Source organism: Castor canadensis, chromosome 17 (genome assembly GCF_047511655.1).
Source record: "Castor canadensis chromosome 17, mCasCan1.hap1v2, whole genome shotgun sequence".
Lineage (NCBI taxonomy): Eukaryota > Metazoa > Chordata > Mammalia > Rodentia > Castoridae > Castor > Castor canadensis.
The window spans coordinates 68,585,657-68,604,185 of NC_133402.1; the positions used below are offsets into that span (position 1 = coordinate 68,585,657).

Genomic DNA, 18,529 nt, shown 5'->3' on the forward strand with positions numbered 1-18,529 from the left:
ACTGGCTTGATGAATTGTAAAAGTATTTTGTTGGAGTGCATACAAGGGAGACATGGGGGAAAAAATTGGGAATTTTTCTGCCCTCCTGTGTTTAAATGGACTGCCTATCTCCTGGAGGAACTCCAGTTTGTGTAAGAGCATCATCGAGAGTCCACTCCCCACGATATGCAAATCATTGCGCTCTCCACCAAGTCTATCAGCAAACCCACACTTCCTGTGCAAGCTGTTTCTCCCTCACTCCCTCCTGGTCTGTCCACACCACAGGTTGGAGAAGGCTGTGACTCTTCTGGTTTCTCCCAAATCCATCCTTCCTCTCTCCCACACCTGGCCCTTATCTCAGAATGTTCCCTGGAGCCTCCTAACTGGTTTCTCTGCCTCCAGTCCCTGCTCTCTGCTCTCCTGTCTTCATGATGTCACGCTCTGGCTCAGAAGATTTACGACAACTGCCTGAAGGAAGGAATAAAGGTCAAAGCTATCGGCCCAGCTCCAGGTCTTCCAACAAATTACCACCTTCGTGACCAATTGACCTTCTCCTTACATGGCCCCCCAGCAAAGTGTCCTTCATCCTGCGCAGCCCCGAGTGTGTTTGAACTACTGCATCACTGCGCCTGTCTTTGAACCCTCAAAATTGCCTTCCAAGCTCCATCCCCAAGCCTTTGTCACTCGCCCTTCTCTCTACGCGATTTTCCAGTCTATTTCATTGCCTGACATAGAATCAAACGCCACGCTGCTTTATATTGTGTTTAATGTTAACCTTAGCATCTGTCACCTCCCCAGCTGGACGTAAGGTGCTACAGAGAGCTACAAGCACCCTACATTTCTTTATGGATTGCTCCTGCGTCTCCCTTCGTTCACTCCAGTGATGTCACTGCACGTCGACTCAGCTCTGTACCGGATGGCAGTGGCTTGAAGAACAAGTCCAAGAGGACTTCACTGTCCTCTGTTTTCTCATGCCTACCCAGGTGCTCCCCGGGCAGGAGTGTTCAGAGTCTGTGGTCACTTTGCCCAATGGCTATCCTCTGCCATTTTTACCTCAGGAGGGCCTCCTGCTGCTTTCCTCAGTCCTGGCTTTGCTGACTTCATCTGAGTGACTGATTCCGGCCACGGTGAATGGTTAGAAGCTTGATGAAGAGGTGGCTAAGTGGTTGGAGGATGATGGCCCAGAAGCCTTTGCAACAGAACCTGCCTGGACTTGTTGAACCAGTATGGAGAGAATTCCTAAAGCCAGGGCTGCATCATCCTAACAACTAAAGAGCAAAACAGACAAGGACTTTGAGTAGATAAGGGTTTGAATAATAAACAGTCAAGAAGACAGTCAAATAAGATGGACTTTTAGTTCGACATCAAGTAAGAGTTGACCACTCTTGAAATATCAAACATGGCACTTGTGTGCCTGTAGTTTGTCATATCCCCAGCACCGATCTGGCACAGTGTCCAGTATGTCACAAGTACACAAATACTTTAACCAAAACAAAGTGATTGCCCAGGCATACTGGTTTACTCCTGTAATCCCAGCTACTCTGGAGGTGGAGATCGGGAAAGTCATGAATAAAAAGCTAGAAAGACACCCATAATAAGTTGAGCATGGTGTGTCTGGGCACCAGTGTCTCATACCTGTAATCCCAGCTACTCAGGAGGCAGAGATCAGGAGGATCGAGGTTTGAAACAAGCCCAGGCAAATAGTTCATGAGACCCCCCCATCTCAAAAAAAACCCACCACAGAAATGGTCTGGTGGAGTGGCTCAAGATGTAGGCCCTGGGTTCAAATCCCAGTACCGCAAAATAAATAAATAAATAAAAGTTGAGCATGGTGGTGCATGTCGGTGGTCTCTGCTACCTGGGAGGCTGTAGGTAGGAGGATTGAGATTCAAGACCAGCCCCAGGCTAAAATGTGAGAATCTAGTTTTTTTCTTTCTTTTTTTTCTGAACTGGAGTTTGAACTCAGGACTTTCACCTTGAGCCACTCCAACCCTTTTTTGTGATGGATTTTTTCAAGATAGGGTCTTTCAAACTGTTTGCCCATTCCGGCTTCGAACTTTGATCCTCCTGATCTCTGCCTCTTGAGTAGCTAGGATTACAGGTGTGAGCCACTGGTGTTCCTTCTTGTTTCTTGTGGTACTGGGGTCTGCACTCAGGGCTTCACACTTGCTAGGCAGGCACTCTGCCATTTGAGCCATGCCTCCAACCCCCTATTTTGTTTTTGCTTTTTTGTAAGGCAGGGTCTCACTATGTACCTTTAGCTGTCCTGAAACTGGCTATGTGGTCCAGACTGGCCTCGACCACAAGATCTGCCTCCTGAGTGCTGGGATTACAGGAGAGCACCCCCATCGGCTCATGGTGGGGATCGTGATAAGCACCTCAGGGGTGTGACGATGAGGGAGGTGATTTTGCCTCTGTTGAAGATTTGAGGAGTGCCTCGGCTTCGTGCCATGCTGCTTCAGCAGGTACTGGGGCCAGAGGAAGAGGACTGGCTGCTGTTCCTCTGCCTGACTTTGGTACCGAATTCTCTGCCCTTTGCTACTTCCGTTATTCTTCCTCTCGGGGGAGCAGAGGACAGGAGAAAGAAGGCCAAGGGTATCTAACAAACTAATAGATCCCATGAGATTTTTATTTGAAACTGCTTATGAAGGTAATATAACAACTTGAAAAAGATTTTTGTTTTTTGAGTCAGGGTCTCCCTGTGTAGCCCAGGTTGGCCTTGAACTGGCAATCCTCCAATCTCAGCCTCTTGAGTGCTGGGATTACAGGCATATGCCTCCTCATCCAGTGTGAAAAAGATAATTTTATGAAAAAAAAAAAGCAGAACTGCAGGTTGCTGGCAGCTCACACCTGTAACCCTAGCTACTCAGGAGGCAGAGATCAAGAGGATCAACGTTCAAGGTCAGCCCAGGGAAATAGTTTGTGAGATCCTAGCTCGAAAAAAATCCCATCACAAAAAAGGGCTGTTGGAGTGGCTCAAGGTGTAGGCCCTGAGTTCAAACCCCATACTGCAAAAAAAAAAAAAAAAAAAGAACCAAACATCTGTAAACACCCTAGTTGGAATTTTGCCCAAAAATGTTGGAAAACGAGTGAAAAGTAAGATGCTAAAATAATACCAAAATCAGCTATCTTTGTAAGAACAGAGCATAAATGTTTCTGTCTATATCCTTGGATCTGCCTAAATATGTCTGATAATAAACAGAATTATCACTCTCAAAACCTCCAACCTCGCTATTAGTGACGTTCTCAGTGTGATTAGAGAATTACTTAGCAGTATTTGGGAGAATATCAAAGGTACCCAATATTATCAGCCATTCAACAATTGTTTTTAGAAGACTGGGCTTGCTGTGTTGACCGGGTTGCCTCAGCCTCCTGAGTAGCTGGGAAATACCATATTTTTGGTGTGAACCGTGTGCAAGGCCAGATGTCACATTTCACGCTGAGCCCAGAAGAGTCTGCCAACCAATAGGACATTCATGGTTTGATGATGCCACTCGGTTCCTCCCAAGCAAGCCCAGGTCTGGTTACACCAGCTATTCAGGCCACCTCTCTTCCCTGGTCTTATTTTTCCTGTCGACAAGAGCCAGGCCTACTATTACCTCTCTGCTCGGCATTGTCCAAACTCTATTTAGACTTCTTCTCAGGCCTGGTCAAGAAAGGTCACTCTGTGGAGTGACTGGGGAGCCAGGTGCTGGAAGCTCACGCCTGTAATCCTGGCTTCTTGGGAGGCTGGGATCAGGAGGATCACGGTTCAAGGCCAGCCTGGGCAAACAGTTCATCAGACCTCAATCAAAACAACTGGAGTGAAATGGACTGGGGTTATGGCTCAGTGGAACAGCACCTGCCTAGCAAGTATGAGGCCCTGAGTTCGATCCTCAGCACTGCAGAACAAGGTGGGGGGAAGATAAATTTGTGGTTTGAAGCCAATGAAAAGACCTACAAAGCCCAATGGGGTGGAGGGTGAAGGACTTCCATTTATCTCCACTAGAGAGCTGACACAACCTGTCACACATGCTTAAAAATGGCATTTTCCTTTAAAAATATGTATTTCCCGGTAATCTTAGATGAGAAGTAGATTCGTTCCCACACCACGTCAGCCCATAAAGAATCCTGATTTGACGCTGTGGCTGACGGCGTCCCTACCAGTCACGGTGCTCACGAGTTGTTAGCGGCTCAGCTCTCCCAGCAGTCGTGACTGTGAATATTGGATTTTTCCGAGTCACTCGCGCATCCCACAGTGAGCCCGTGGGAATGGGCAGGGCGGCCCACTACCCGCAGCTGTTTCACAGATGAGAACACCAAGCTCCAGAAAACTTTGTATCTTAGGGCTAAAGGAGCGCCTCAAGAGGAAAGAGCACCTGCTTAGCTCGTGAGGCCCCGAGTTCAAACCCCAGTGCCGAGAAAGAAAGAAAACTATGTGTTTTGCCAGAGGCCGTCAACTTGTAATGAGAGCTGGGACTCGAACCCTCATCACCTCTCAGACTTTCAAATCTGTTTCTCTAAAACTTCTGAACTGAACCAGGCCTTCACTGCTCCCTCCTCGGACCACACACAGCTCCTCCCTCTCACTTGAAATGCAACTTGTGTGGACTGAAGGGTCCCTGTGACTCTCGTCATCACCAAGTGTGGAAGGGCCCTGTTGTTTCAGCATTGGATCCTGAGGGCTTTGGTGAGTTGATCATTTGGAACTCAGAGTGTGTTTTGCTATAGAAAAAATATGTATTTCCAGTGATGACGAGGTACCCAGCTCCAAATCCCTCAGAACCCCTAAATTTCAGCCTGTCCTTGGTAGACTTGGAAGTGGTGCAGAATTCTCTGCACCGTCCTGGTAGACTTGGAAGTGGTGCAGAATTCTCTCGACAGCCAGAGGGCTGAGGGGCTGCATGACAAGACCACATTGCACTTGATCTACCCAGTCATCATCGCCCAGCTTTTTGAAAAGGCTCCAGGCCAAGGAAATTCACAGGTCACTCTGTGTGTCTCCTCGTGCCTGTGCCACTTCCTGCTTTGCAGGAAGGAGCAGATTCTGAAGAGACTTGAAAACGGAATTACGACATCCTGATAAAATGGCAAAGAAAAACCGAATGAGAAGATCCTGGAGTATCGCCTTACTTGAAAAGTCGTATTTTCGTTTTACCTTTCAGCGGGTTTTTGCTGCTTTGTTTTTGAGATGAAGTCTTGTTTTATTGCTTAGGCTTTCCTCCACCTCCTGGGTCCAGCAATCCTCCTGCCTCGGCCTCCTCAGTAGCCGGAGGCATGTGCCACCATGGCCAGCTAAAAAAGTTCTGTAACTACTGTCTAAAAAAATGTCCATTAAGAATCTTCCCTGACCGAGCACCGGTGGCTCACACCTGTAATCCCAGCTACTCAGGAGGCAAAGATCAGAAGATCATGGTTTGAAGCCAGCCCAGGGCAAAAAGTTCACGACACCCTATCTTGAAAAACCCAATACAAAAAGGGCTGGTGGAGTGGCTCAAGTGGTAGAGCACCCGCCTCGCAAACACGAGGCCCTGAGTTCAAATACACTGCAAAAAAAAGACCCTTCCCTGGTTCCCTGGTACGGACTGCACAGGGAGGAGCTCATGTTATAGATGTTGACGATTCAGTCTGGCTACTTGGCATTGAAAAACAGGGCTGGTTAATGGCTCGCAAGACTTTTTAAAATGTATTCATTTATTTGATGGTACAGGGGTTTGAACTTAAGTCCTCAGGCCATAGGCAGGTGGCCGACCATTTGAGCCATGCCCTCAGCCCTTTTTGCTTTAGGAATTTTGGAAATAGAACCTCATGTTTAGCCCAGGCTGTCCTGGATTGCAGTCCTCCCAGTTATGCTTCTGGCATAGCCAGGATGACGGTGAGCACCACTGAGCTCAGCTTTATTGGTTGAGATGCGGTCTCATGAACTTTTTGCCCAGGCTGGCCTTGAAATGTGATTCTCCAGATTTCTGATCTCCACCTCCAGAGTGGCTGGGATTATAGGTTTGATTCCCACACCTGGCAAGGCCTCTAGATTTTTAATGACCCACTCCTCTTGCTAGCGCACAGATTTCCTTTTTTCCAATTAAATATGATGATTTGTACCTTTCAACAAGGAAGGACAAATTTCACTGTCTGGTGTTTTAAATACATCGTCAGAGTGATACACTGATTGTAATCCTAGCTACTCAGGAGGAAGAGATCAGGAGGATCGTGGTTCAAAGCCAGCCCAGCACCTCAAAAAATAAATACATCGTCAGATGAGAGCTGTTCTCTTCCATCACCCCTCGCCTGGGTCACTGAAGTGCCAAGAGCTGACATCTCACTGCTCAACATCACAACCCAAGGTCTTAAATTAGAAGTGACAGATCACATTCTTAGACAAAATAAGTAGTCACCAACTCTCTGAGGTCCCTAGGAAAATAGCTACCTCGGTTCCTCCCCAAAATCTCGCTCTGACACTCACCAAAAACCGTCCCCTGGGTTTCAAAACTTTTTTGTTAGTGTTTGAACGCCCCACAGAGAGACCACCGAGAAGCCTCAGTTCGTTTTGCCGTGCGGTGGCTGTCACCCTCACACTGAATCCTCCCCAACGAGTCACTGCACAGTCTCCAGAGCAAGCTGTCACCTCACAAGAGACCTGGCCTTCTTACCCAAAATCGCCAAGGCCTATGAGCAGAGCCCAAGCTCTCGTGTCCGCCTCGTGGAGAGGAAATAAGCACCCCAGGAAGCAGTGTGTTCCCGCAAGGGGCCTCCCCAAGATCCCACCAAGAAAATCCCTGCTCAGCCCCTCACCCGCCGCCAGGCCGGGAACAAGAGCGCTCTGTCTTTCTGTGACCATAGACTCGTCTGAACTCCAGGGCCCCACTCGAATCAGAAATACCATTCTTCTGAAAATGTCATTTTCAAACTTCCAGTTCTGTTGTTTTAAAATTGAGAAACAACTCCCCGTTACTAGCCTCCGACGAGAGGGGAAGGGAAGAAAACAGAAAAGTAGTCCGCGAACACTTTAACCTCGAACTCGCCCTTCTGAGAGCCAAGGTCGACCTCTGCTTCTCGGCCGCCCATCCAGAAGACACTGAAGCATCTCTCACCTCCTCAGGAGAGCTCGCTCACAGCCCCTGGGCCAGCGGCCATGTCCGTGCTTATAGGGGGTGTCTGCTGGCTAGTCCTCAGTGTGCCCACTGTTCATTCATGAGAGGGAAGAGGTCCCAGCCAGGCCCATGGGGAGCTCCAAGGACAGCACCCATTACAAGTGTCCCAGAATGGGTGGTAGGGGCTCAGCTCTTGCACTCTGCTGGGTGTAGCCATGGGCAGACCAGGAGACGTGGCCTTTGGGTGCCCAGTGCAGTAAGCCTGATGGCGGATTCCCCTCTACAGAGGAGAGCCTCAGCAGTCATGTGTGGCTTTTGCCACAGGCCACGCACACTGCATTCATTTTAGGGGCAAAATTCTTCCAAGGTTCCCGTGACCTCGCCCCCTGAGGGGAAATTTAGGAGAAGGACATTCAGGACACAAAGCAGAGTCCTTGTTACAGTCGGCCTTGAAGTCCCCAGCTGCTCTCAGTTTTCCACACCCAATGCTGTCACCTCTGTAGGTGCAGGTGGCCAACCTGCTGGCCACCTTCAGGAGCCTGAGACCATGTGACTGTACCCTTCGCACACAGGGACAGCCGCCTGTGTCCACTCACAGTTACAGTTCACCGGCAGCCTTGGCTCCTCCCTCGGCCGATCCCAGCAGGACAACGACGGCTCTGCGTGCCTGCTGGGTGCTGGACACAGGAGCCAAATGTGCCCAAGTGACACTCAAGATACTTGATAGTTCCCCTAAGAAGAGAACATTCCCTGGGGACCTGGACCTCTGACCCTGTAGATCTCAAAACTGAGAATGGGCGCCGAGGTTCTCTAACACATCCCCGCTTTGGTGTGGGGTCCACAGTTCTTCCTGATAATGACACAGTGTCATTTTACCGTCCCTGGGTGAGTGTGTGAACCGCACCCTGAAGGCAACCCCATCCCTGCAGAATGTCCCCGCAAGTGGTGCTCCACCTCGATCTACAGCTCAGCTAATTCTGGAAGGGTTAGCAGAGGACCCCAAGGCCAGGGCTCATCTGTGCACCTCCTTTGTTTCGAGGTGGGTCCCCCTCACCAGATGACATTTTGTGAAGGATCCCGGCCTTACAGTGGTGCTGAGTGAGGCTGTGAGCAAGAAAGGCAAACCCACACCCAGACAAGCAGGATGGAAGAGACCTGTCATGTCAGTCAGTTGGAGTGTTCTAGAAAGAGTCATGTCAGAGGGTCAGGTTCTGCTGTAAGCACCCACATAGCAGGAGTTAGGTGAGCTTTGAGATGCGGGAGTCTTTGCTACCGGGCTTGTGCTGGGCCTGTCTCTGTCCCCCTTCCTGTGCCTGTCACGTCAATCCCCGGGTGGTTGACTGACACCAACTGACCAAGGCCATTTTGTCAGCATGGTCATTTACTCCTCTTCAATGGCGAGCACTTTGGGGTGGGTGCTAACATGTAACACAAAGGTCTTCGGACCTTCTGACCACTCCCATTCCTCTGTCTCCAGTCTTTCAGCGCTTTCTCTTCCAAAATACACAGGAAATGTCTGTTTTTTCATCTTGAGCCATCATCACCCTCCAAGGGAACACGCGGTTGCCTCCTTGTGGCTCTTCCCATCGGACGTGTCTGAGCCGCCATCCACTCTTGACTTGCCTCTGTTACTGAGCCAACCGATCCACAAGCCAGCCTTGGTGTTTCCCTTCTTCATCAAGCCACTGCCCGGGCCTGGGGACACAGCAAGAGACCACGCCTTTCTCCTGGGGCCACCTCTCTTCTTTCTGCCCTATTCTGGTTGAGGATGTCAATAGCACACCCAGGTGAAGGACTGCGTCTAGACCCAAAGAGGGAATACTTTAAGTGCTACCGTTAAATGTCACAGAGAAGTCATTTGGAAGACAATTTTACTGAAAAGACATTTAGAGCCATAAATTTCCATCTGTAGGTATAAACCCAACAGGAATATTCGCATATAATCACCCAAAACACACTGGAGTACTCAGGCGCACGGGAATAAAAGTTCCAACATGGGAAGATCCAAATACCCTTCGAGAGGAGGTTGCGCCGAGTGTGGTGGTAAACACTTACAATGCCAGCACTTGGGAGGCTGAGGCAGGAGAATGACAAGTTCAAGGCCAGCCTGGGCTACACAGTGAGATCCTGTCTCAAAAAGGAAAAAAAAAAGAGAGTTGATTGAATAATTGATGATGGTCAATACAGCTAGTGAGAAGGACGGACGCTACAAGCAGTGTGAATAAACCTTGCATGTGTAATGCTGAGCGATTACTGTGTGATGACATTTATGTAAATTACAAAAACAGGAAAACAAGCTGCGTGGTTTGAAGTCAAGATGGCGGTGACTCTTGGCAATAGAGTAGTGGCTAGAAGAGAGGGATGGAGGGGACACTCATAGACACTGGAAGTCTCACTTCTCAATCTGGGTACCAGTCTTGTTAGTTTGTTTCGGGCAGTTCTGGGATTTGAACTCAGGGCCTTGCTCACACTTCCTAGGCAGGTGCTCTACCACTTGAGCCACTCCACCAGCCCTTTACGTGTTGGGTATTTTCAAGGTCGGGTCTCTTGAACTATTTGCCTGGGAATGGCCTCAAAGTGCAATCCTCCTGATCTCTGCCTCCTGAGTAGCTAGGATTATAGACGTGAGCCACGAGCACCGGCCTGGATACTAGGGTCGTGGGTATGTATGTTCACCTGTGAGCACCGATCACGCTGCAAACTCATTAGCTGTGCGCTTTCTACCTTGACAAAACGTTCAAAGTACGTGTGTGTAGTCAGTGAGGGAGAACTGAATACAGCTTTGGATTTCTTCGTTAAATTAGTAGTTCCTTACCACAGAGAGGTATGACATCATCCCCGTCCCAAACGCTCGGGATCTCGGGGACACAGAGTGGAAATTCAGGCCTGTTGAAGCCTGGAGAGCGGACGAGGTAGGGTGCCCCCGTCCACAGCAGAGAACGTCACAGAGACTCTCGCACACTCCCAGCCTCTCCATCCTGGCCGTTGCAGCCTGGTTCCTAAACAACACAGGGTCTGAGACGCTCTGGCCAACGCCCACCTTTACTCCTGGCATTGCGGTGGCCCAGTCTTGGTGGCTTTCCAATTTTGGCAAAAGCAGCTGGCCGCTGTCATGGCTGGCTAATGTTTTAGGGTTTCTCTGGTGTATTTCCCCATCCTCCGCAGTCAAACGCTCTACCCCCGAGCTATGTCCTCATCCTCTTTCCACAGAAAGTTTCTCTTCCTCTGGGAAACCCAGTCCAAGCAGGTTGGGGACACTGACAGTTGTCAGCTGTGACAGAACCCGGAAGGCCATTCCTCCCATCCCTTTGGCCATTCCCGTCCATCTCCATCTCCGTCCACCCTCCTGGTCTCTTGCACCACGAGCCTCTTCCTGTCTTCAGTGTCCGCACTATTTCCTGTGCTGGGTCAGGCTGAGCTGGAGCCACCGCTGGCCCAAGCGTGCAGTGCCTCCCATGACCAACGCCTGCTCTGTGCAGACAGTCCTGGGATAGGTGCCGACAAGCCCCGGGGACAGGGCTCTGCGGTCCCCTGGCTCTGCCGTCCCCTGGCTCTGCCGTCCCCTGGCACAGTGAGCGTCTGGCCCTCTGCGGGCCTTTTCCAGCTCTTCCTCTGAGATTCCCGCCTGGTAGAAGGACAAGCAATAAGGAAGGTCCACAGAAGAGTTCAGGGCCGCAGGTCCAGACGTGGCCCCAGCACTTCCACCCACACTGAGGCCACATGTCACAGCAGGGGAGCTGGGGGACGGAGCCAGGCAGGGCACCCAAGGGGAGAACAGTTTGGAAGGCAGCTCTCAGCTTCTAGTGTCAGGAAATGTTTTCATTATTACAACCATTTTTAGTGTAAAATGTACTGAAATAGCACAAACACATGAAAATTTAAGATAAATAAACAGGAGAGTCTATTGCTGTGTGGTTCCTAATGAAATGGGTGACATCACTTTCTGGTCAGTCGGTCACATGTTCCAATGTACGGCTTCGGTTTTATCTCCACTTCCATTGTCACCACTTTTTCTTTTTTGGCGGTACTGGCGTTTGAACTCAGGGCTCCACACTTGCAAGGCAGGTGCTCTACCGCTTGAGCCACTCCACCAGCAGCAAAAATAATTTATGATAATAGTTGGAATTCTTATTTGTGTTATATTTTTGAGATAGGGTCCTGTGGACTATTTGCTGGGGCTGGCTTTGTACAGCGATCCTCCTGATCTCTGCCTCTTGAGTGCCTAGGATGCAGGCGTGAGCCACTGGTGCCCAGTGCCATTTTTATGAATGTTAGCTCCAAGAAATCATCACATAAAGGCAGGGCGTGGTGGCTCACTCCTGTAATCCCAGCTACATGGAAGGCAGAGATGGGGACGATTGAAGTTGGAGGCCAGGCAGGAGAAAAGTCTGAGAGACCCCAACTCAACATCCACCAAGCTGAGTGTGGTGGATGAAACTTACAGCAAGACAGGGCCTTGAGTTCAAACCCAGAATCATCAAAAAGAAAAAGAAATAGGGTGGAGATGTAAGGTTTTGGTAAAGGTCATTTTAACCAAATTATTTGAATATAACTGATCTTAAGTATTTATCAGAAAGTTATTGATCATTTTCTAACAACGAATTTTATAATCGATCGCCAGAAATTTGCTCCGGCAAGCCATCAGTTACCAGCTCCATTCAATTTTATGGAAAAGGTTCTGTTGGACGCAGCCCGACTGGCAGAGCGATTTGACCCCCGGTGCTAGGACGCCTTCGCTCACTGTGGCGAACAGGGTGTCACTGAGCCGCTCTACGAAGATCCCTCAAGTGGCCATGTAGCCATCTCTGTGCCTTCGATGTGTTCATCCCAGACTCGAGAACTGGCAAAATACCAAGCTCAAATCCCAGTCTCACCCCACAGAAAAAAAGAACTGGCAGAGCAAAAACGCTCGTGTCAATATGCGTCTGGCGTTACACTTTTTAAAAATGCTTTTCCCTAACACACGTAAAATAACACTTTTGTCAGAAGCTGCTGACTTAGTTCATTCAAATCTTTTTTTTTTTTTTTTTTTTTGTGGTACTGGGGTTTGAACTCAGGGTCTTCACCTTGGACCACTCCACCAGCCCTTTTCTGTGATGGGTTTTTCAAGATAGGGTCTCATGGACCACTTGCCCTGGCTGGCTTTGAACTGCAATCCTCCTGATCTCTGCCTCCTGAGTAGCTGGGATTACAGGCGTGAACCACTGGTGCCTTGCAGGAAGCATTTTCCACAAAAATTAACTGGAAAAGGCAGACATCTTTGTCAAACCAGACACAGTCTGCTGGGATGCCCAAAATCAATGAATTCAAGCAATTCAAATAAATAGCCGAAATGCAGTTTGAAGGATGGGTGACAGCAGTGGGAAATTATGGGACATCACCTGGTAGAGAAGGTGGGGAAATCGCTCTTGTACCCCAAAGAGCACAGGGTGCAGGGGATCTCTCTGCCACAGGTGAATGAGACCAGGAGTGAGGACTCGACTATGTGACAGGTGTGGCCCTCAGGCCAGAGTCTTTCTATTCAGCTAACCACACCTCCTGGGTGTTGAGGGGTTGCTTTTGAGCATAACTGAAATCGAAGTTCCGAGAGCATGTCTAGCGTTTGTGCTTTCCTTTGCTGTCCTGGGTCTCTCTCAAGAGTTAGGCTGGCACTGTCACACCCTCCTGGAGGGCTGCAGAAGCTACAATGACCATCCCTTTTCTTTCTTGTTAGTTTTATTGGGGTTTCCCTTGCTCGGGGTGCGGTGCAGGCCCAGGCTAACCCAGTCACCACAAGCCGATGCTGTGTCTGAGTCATTTTTCAAATGGGCAATGAGGAGTTGGCTAAGAGCATGGGACAGATGTCTTCATTTGTCCTAGGTACACGTGGGGAAGTGCTGCCTGTGTCTCTCTACAGGGGATGCCTGGATGTCTGGGAGCCATTTGTGACCATAGGCTCAACTGGCCTGGAGATGGGTGAACCAGAAAACAGGATGGGGCTGAGCACCAGTGGCTCACACCTGTAATCCCAGCTACTCAGGAGGCTGATCAGGAGGATTGAGGTTCCAAGCCAGCCCAGGCAAATACTTTGAGAGGCCCCATCTCAAAAATCCTTCACAAAAAAAAGTAAATAAAAATGAACTGTTCCTACCTTTTGTTTGTTTTTTTTTTACTTGCTAGGCAGGCATTCTACCACTTGAGCCACTCCAGCAGCCCTATTTTATGAAGGGTTTTTTGAGATAGGGTTTCGAGAGGTTATTTGTCTGGGCTGGCTTCGACCCACGATCCTACTGATCTCTGTCTCCTGAGTAGCTGGGATTACAGGCGTGAGCCACAGGCGGTGGCCTTTTCCACCTTCTTAACGCTGCTTAGTGGTCCATCACACAAGCCTTTGGGGGTCCCCAAGCCTTTCCGCAGCATAGCTTCCCGTGCTGACGGTGAGGATGCCTGGGAGCTGTTACTCGTCCTGATTTATGAGCAGGGAAAGAGCTCTAGACAGATTGTGTAATTTGCCCTAGGGCATGGCCAGGCGAGCTGTTCCTCTAAACCAGCCACACGCCCTGTCTGCCACACTCCACTCTGCAGGGCTGGGAGAGGAGGGCCTGGGTGCAGCTCAGTACTAGAGTGGGTTCGATACCAGCCCCTCCACAAAGCGGGGCGAGAATGGGCCAGAGCACGTACGCTTTTTATTGGTGGAGGTCTGCGGAACGTCAGGGAAGGAGCTGAGGTCCATGGCCACCACCCAGTCTCCACGGCCACCTAAAAATCCTGGTCACAGGACTCAACTCTGCAGGGTCTTTCCTGAGCAAGGACAGTTTCTGCAGAAAGCCATCCCAGGGATGCAGCACCGCCGCCGAACGCTTGTTCTCGGAACTTGTCACCTGCGCACCTGTGATGGAAGATTTGCGGGTGTCTGCCGGGTACCAGCAAGACCAGACACACGCACACTCGCTCTGCCTTACCTGTGACCCCCGCCGTTTACCATGAGGCGAGAGGCCCCCGCCCCATGCCAGCAGCTCCCAGTCCCCAGAACCGTGAGCGGGACCTGGAGCAGCGTTTGCCGTGAGTCTCGGGAGACACTGAACCTGGACTTTTGAGCACTGGTGGAACCACTAAGCGTCTGCAGAGTCCTGGAGGTGGACCAAAGAATGCATGTGGCAGTTACGAGACGGACACGAGTCCCTTAGGGGCGGGGAGTGCAGTGTGATGGCCTCGAGAAGCATTTGGACATCAAACTGGTGATCAATCTTGACTGTCAACTCGACTGGATTGAGAAGTTAGGTCAGGACGGCTCCTCTCGGGGAGGGGGTGCCTGTGAGGGGTTTCCAGAGACTAAGGGGGAAGACCCATCTGAATGTGGGCGGCACCATCCCATAGGCTTGGGCCCAGATGGAATGAAAGGGGGCAAACCAGTAATTGCAGGGCTCTGCCTCTCTGCTTCCTGGCCACCATGGTGTGAGCTGCTCAGATCCCCAAGCCCTGCTGGGATGGACTGAAACCATGACCCCAATCGAGCTGTCCTCCTCTTTAGAAAAAGTAGTAAACATATGCTTTTCTTCTTGGCATGGATGAAATACTCCCTACATTCAAATGGTACAAAGAACACACAAGCCACATAGACATGGTCTTGCATGGCTGACTTAATGCCAAAAGCCTGGGTCTTAGGAAAAAAAACCCAAAAAGGAAAAATTCCTTTTAAATTCCAGTTTTTTATTCTATTTTATTTTTTACTAACTTTGGGGCCTCAAGTTACTTACCTTCTTCCAGCCTCACCTTTTTCATATGAAAACTGGTTGTCTTAAGAGCAATGAGACCATGTATATAGACTGAATAGCGGGTGCTTCCATTTTCCAAAAGTGGCTTTTCTTTTCTTGGCAGTACTGGGTCTGAACTCAGGCCTTGCACTTGCTAGGCAGGTGCTCTACCACTTGAGCCACTCCAGCAGCCCTGTATTTTTGTGATGGGTTTTTTTGAGGCAGGGTCTTGCAAAGTATTTCCCGGGGCTGTCTATGAATTCTGATCCTCCTTATCTCTGCCTCCCAAAGGACTAGGATTACAGGCGTGAGCTATGGCACTTGCCTCCTAATAGTGACTTTTCTTGACTTTGCTCTTGAGGCCAAGCAATTAGTATCAGACACATTCAGATTTTACCACCTACAAAATGACAAGCATCTTGGATCCTGATGGAATGATGGATCTTCCCTGGTCTGCAGAGGTGGAAATCAATCATTTAAGGAACTTTCATTCCGGTGTGGTTCACCAGGCTGGCCAACCTCACGTCTTGGGCTTCCAGACTTGGCTCTGCCTTGCTGTGGGCCTGGCCCCAGCCCTCATGGCTGAGGTCACTCCAATAGCTGCCTGAGTTGTCTGTCCTGAAAGCAGCTGTGTCAGGAGGCTGTGAGTGGCAGGAGTCCTTGCTTCAGAACACAAAATGCGAGTTAAGAACATGGACGGTTTTAGTTAACATTTGCTGTGGACCTTGCCCCAATCCATCTAATCCAAGTCTACCTGCATCATCTCCTACAGAAGGAGGTGGAAAGTAAACCCTCCTGCCAAAACAAAGGCCAAGCATAAATAAATGTCTTCCCGCTGGGGACTCCAGTCACTCTAGAGCTGCCACCTGCGGGCAGAGTGACCAGCCTGGGAGTGGTGCTGGGCAGGGGTGTGTGACAGGGGAGCCCGGGGTTCAGAGCCCATGTGAGGCACGTGTCTACATCTGCAGCCACATGAAAGGTGACGAACACCCCAAGAGGGTTTCACCAACAAACAGACACATTTACCACGTGGCAGTGACGACTGCCAAAGGAGTAAAAACCAACGTTGCACGAGCGAGCGAACCCATTTGCAAAACTAGTCAGATACGCTAGCTGATTTCATCAGTGTTCTTGGGTTTGGGTTTCTAGCACAAAAACCTAATTTCTCAGAATCAATCGTTACATTAAACTTATCTTTTTAATTCATACTGATTAAAGATGACTGGTTAAACAGATGTGTTTAACTCTAAGCTGCCATTAAAATAAAAATGAAGTGACTTTTAAAAATTAAGAGGGTGATCTCCAGCACCAAAAAAGAAAAGCCAAAAACGAAAAGAAAAAAAGGGCCGGGGGGCATGGCTCAAGTGGTAGAGTGCCTGCTAGCAAGCACAAGTTCCAACTTCCGTACTGCCAAAAAATAAAATAAAAAAATAGAAACTTAACAGGAGGCTTAGGTGTAAAGTTGAAGAACTCTCCAAGAAAATAAAGCCAAAAGACACAAGGAAAGGAAATGCAGTGAGAGGGCTATCTACAGGGCCGCTATTCTAATAGGCGTCCCAGAAAGACAGAGCAGAGCTAAGGATGGGAGGAGCCGTGACAAATAATAACTGAGTAAGGACAGGGTTAATGACAGGTGCCAGATGAAACCTTCCTCGAAGTGCAGCAAGGTGGACACGCCACGCTCTCCCCACCATGATGCTGTCCCCACATCCAGGATCAACAGAGACAGGCATGCAAACTGAGCCAAATCAACTTTCCCACCTTTAAACTGCTTTCCTCATAGCAATGAGAAAGGAACCCAGCAGGCATAAAGACAGGACCATGCAGGCTGGAACAGCAGGATACGTGCATGACAAAAGAAGCCATTTTCACTTTCTACAAAATAAAGTGAGTCCCGGGGATGCCTGGGGAGAAATCCTAATCCCAGATCTAGGCCGGGAATGGAAGGGAGCTGCTCGATGTTTTAGGGTGATCACAGGGATTTCTTCTCAGTCCTTGGATTTTGACACACACTATGATAGCTAACATGGCCAGCCATCTCACTAGCCACCTCCAACACAGACTCCGTGTGCAGCCCCTACCGCAGTCCAAACAGGCAGAAATAGCTACCACGATTTATGGCTCAGGGATGGTAATTAAGTGATTTACCCAAGGCTGCATGTAGTTGGTAAAGAGAAGTCAGAATTCAAACTCTAAAACCCAATCTTTTACCTGGTACGCTTTAAAGAAAGATGTTCAACTTCAAAATTCCAGCGACAGTGTGGGAACTGCCTCTGCTCTCCCTGAGGTCTGAGAGACAGAAGATTTGGGTGTATGGGAGCTCTGTTTTATATCTACCTGTTTGGAGAGGACAGAGGGGACATCAGCTTAATGTCAGGATGAAATTAAACACGAGTTGATGATGTTTTCAGGAGAGAATGTCTCCGTTAGTGGCAGGAATTCTAGAAAATCTTTTAAGAAATGCAAAGTCTCAGGGCTGGGGTAGAGTGGGAGCCTGGCATGCACAAAGCCCTGGGGTTGATCAGAGAGAGAGAGAGAGAGAGAGGGAGGGAGAGAGGAAGAGACAGAGAGAGAGAGAGAGAGAGAGAGAGAGAGAGAGAGAGAGAGAGAGAGAGAGAGAGAGAGAGAGAGAGAAGAGAGAAGAGAGAAGAGAGAGAGAGAGAGAGAGAGAGAGAGAGAGAGAGAGAGAGAGAAAGAGAGAAGCCCATGATGAGGGTGCACAGAAGGTGGCCCAGTTTCTCTGGCAGCTGGTGTTCTACTTACTTGCTCAGTGGTGTCAATGCCTGGAGTATGACAGGGCTTTGCACACGGCGTCTGTGAGTTGGCTGGGCAGCCATCTTTCGTGCTGAACTAACTCTCCAGTTACTGTGTGCATGAGTTGTTCTGGGCGGGCCCTCTGCCAGATGTTTCCTGACATCAGCATCCTTGGCGTGCTGGCCGGCTGTGTTTAAAGTTGCAGGAACGCAAATGGAAAAGCAGCACAAGAAGCGGTAGAGACAATGAAAAGGCTGTGGAGGCCAGCTGAGGCACACACAGAGGAGGTGGGAAGACAAGAGAGCCACCCGTGTGTGATCAGAGTCCCCAGCTGTCCTCCCTGCACTCCACACTGACAGCTTCCTGTCCTCAGCTCCTGGGTCAAGCCCAGGGCTCTGTAAGCTTCCATCGTGTTTGGGGGCACTAGGACAAAGTGGTTGTCCACAGATCCATCTTTGTTAACAGAATGTTATCTGTGTAGACCTGAGAACAATTCCCCAAGTGTAGTCCTCGGTGGATGAATAGATGAGTCACAAAAAACAAACAGAAACAGGGCAGGGCCGTCAAATGTTCAAAGAAACAAAGGCAAAGAAAGTCAGCTTGTCACTCTCCCGGGGCCCCTCCTGGCCTCTGACACGTTCGTGTGCACCGGGAGGGAACACTGGCCAGAGGATCAACCATCTGAGGACAGACAGACGGCCTGGGTGCCCAGCCACAGCTCACACCCCACAATCATGATGCCAAGTGGGGATCTGTACGTCTGTCCACCTTTCCCGGGTCCTGGCCCCCCTCCCCTAGTTCATCTGTCCTGTGGAAAGTGGCCACCGCTTGTCCTCTCAGCGCCCTCACAGCACAGGTCACCAGCGTCACACCTGCATCCCAGCTGATGTCTGGATGTTTCTACCTGGTGCACCTGGGCGCGTTGGTGGCTTCCAGGCTCCCTTTCTCCAATCCCCTTATTTTCCCTTGGGGACACAGAATCGCCTGCCTCTC

The 18,529-nt window shown here is 49.7% G+C and overlaps 1 long non-coding RNA gene across 4 annotated transcripts; it reads right to left on the reverse strand.

The window, feature by feature from the left end:
- LOC141418467 (uncharacterized) lies at positions 1-18,529 on the reverse strand. Of its 4 annotated transcripts, none has more exons than XR_012443101.1 (3): positions 17,546-18,529; positions 13,710-17,119; positions 1-1,247 (listed from the first exon to the last, which is right to left on the reverse strand). It is a non-coding gene; the product is annotated as an uncharacterized lncRNA (long non-coding RNA). The 4 variants fall into 4 exon arrangements; XR_012443103.1 differs by lacking the exon at positions 1-1,247 and having other exon boundaries at positions 12,137-14,158; positions 15,187-17,119; XR_012443102.1 differs by lacking the exon at positions 1-1,247 and having other exon boundaries at positions 12,137-13,917; positions 13,991-17,119.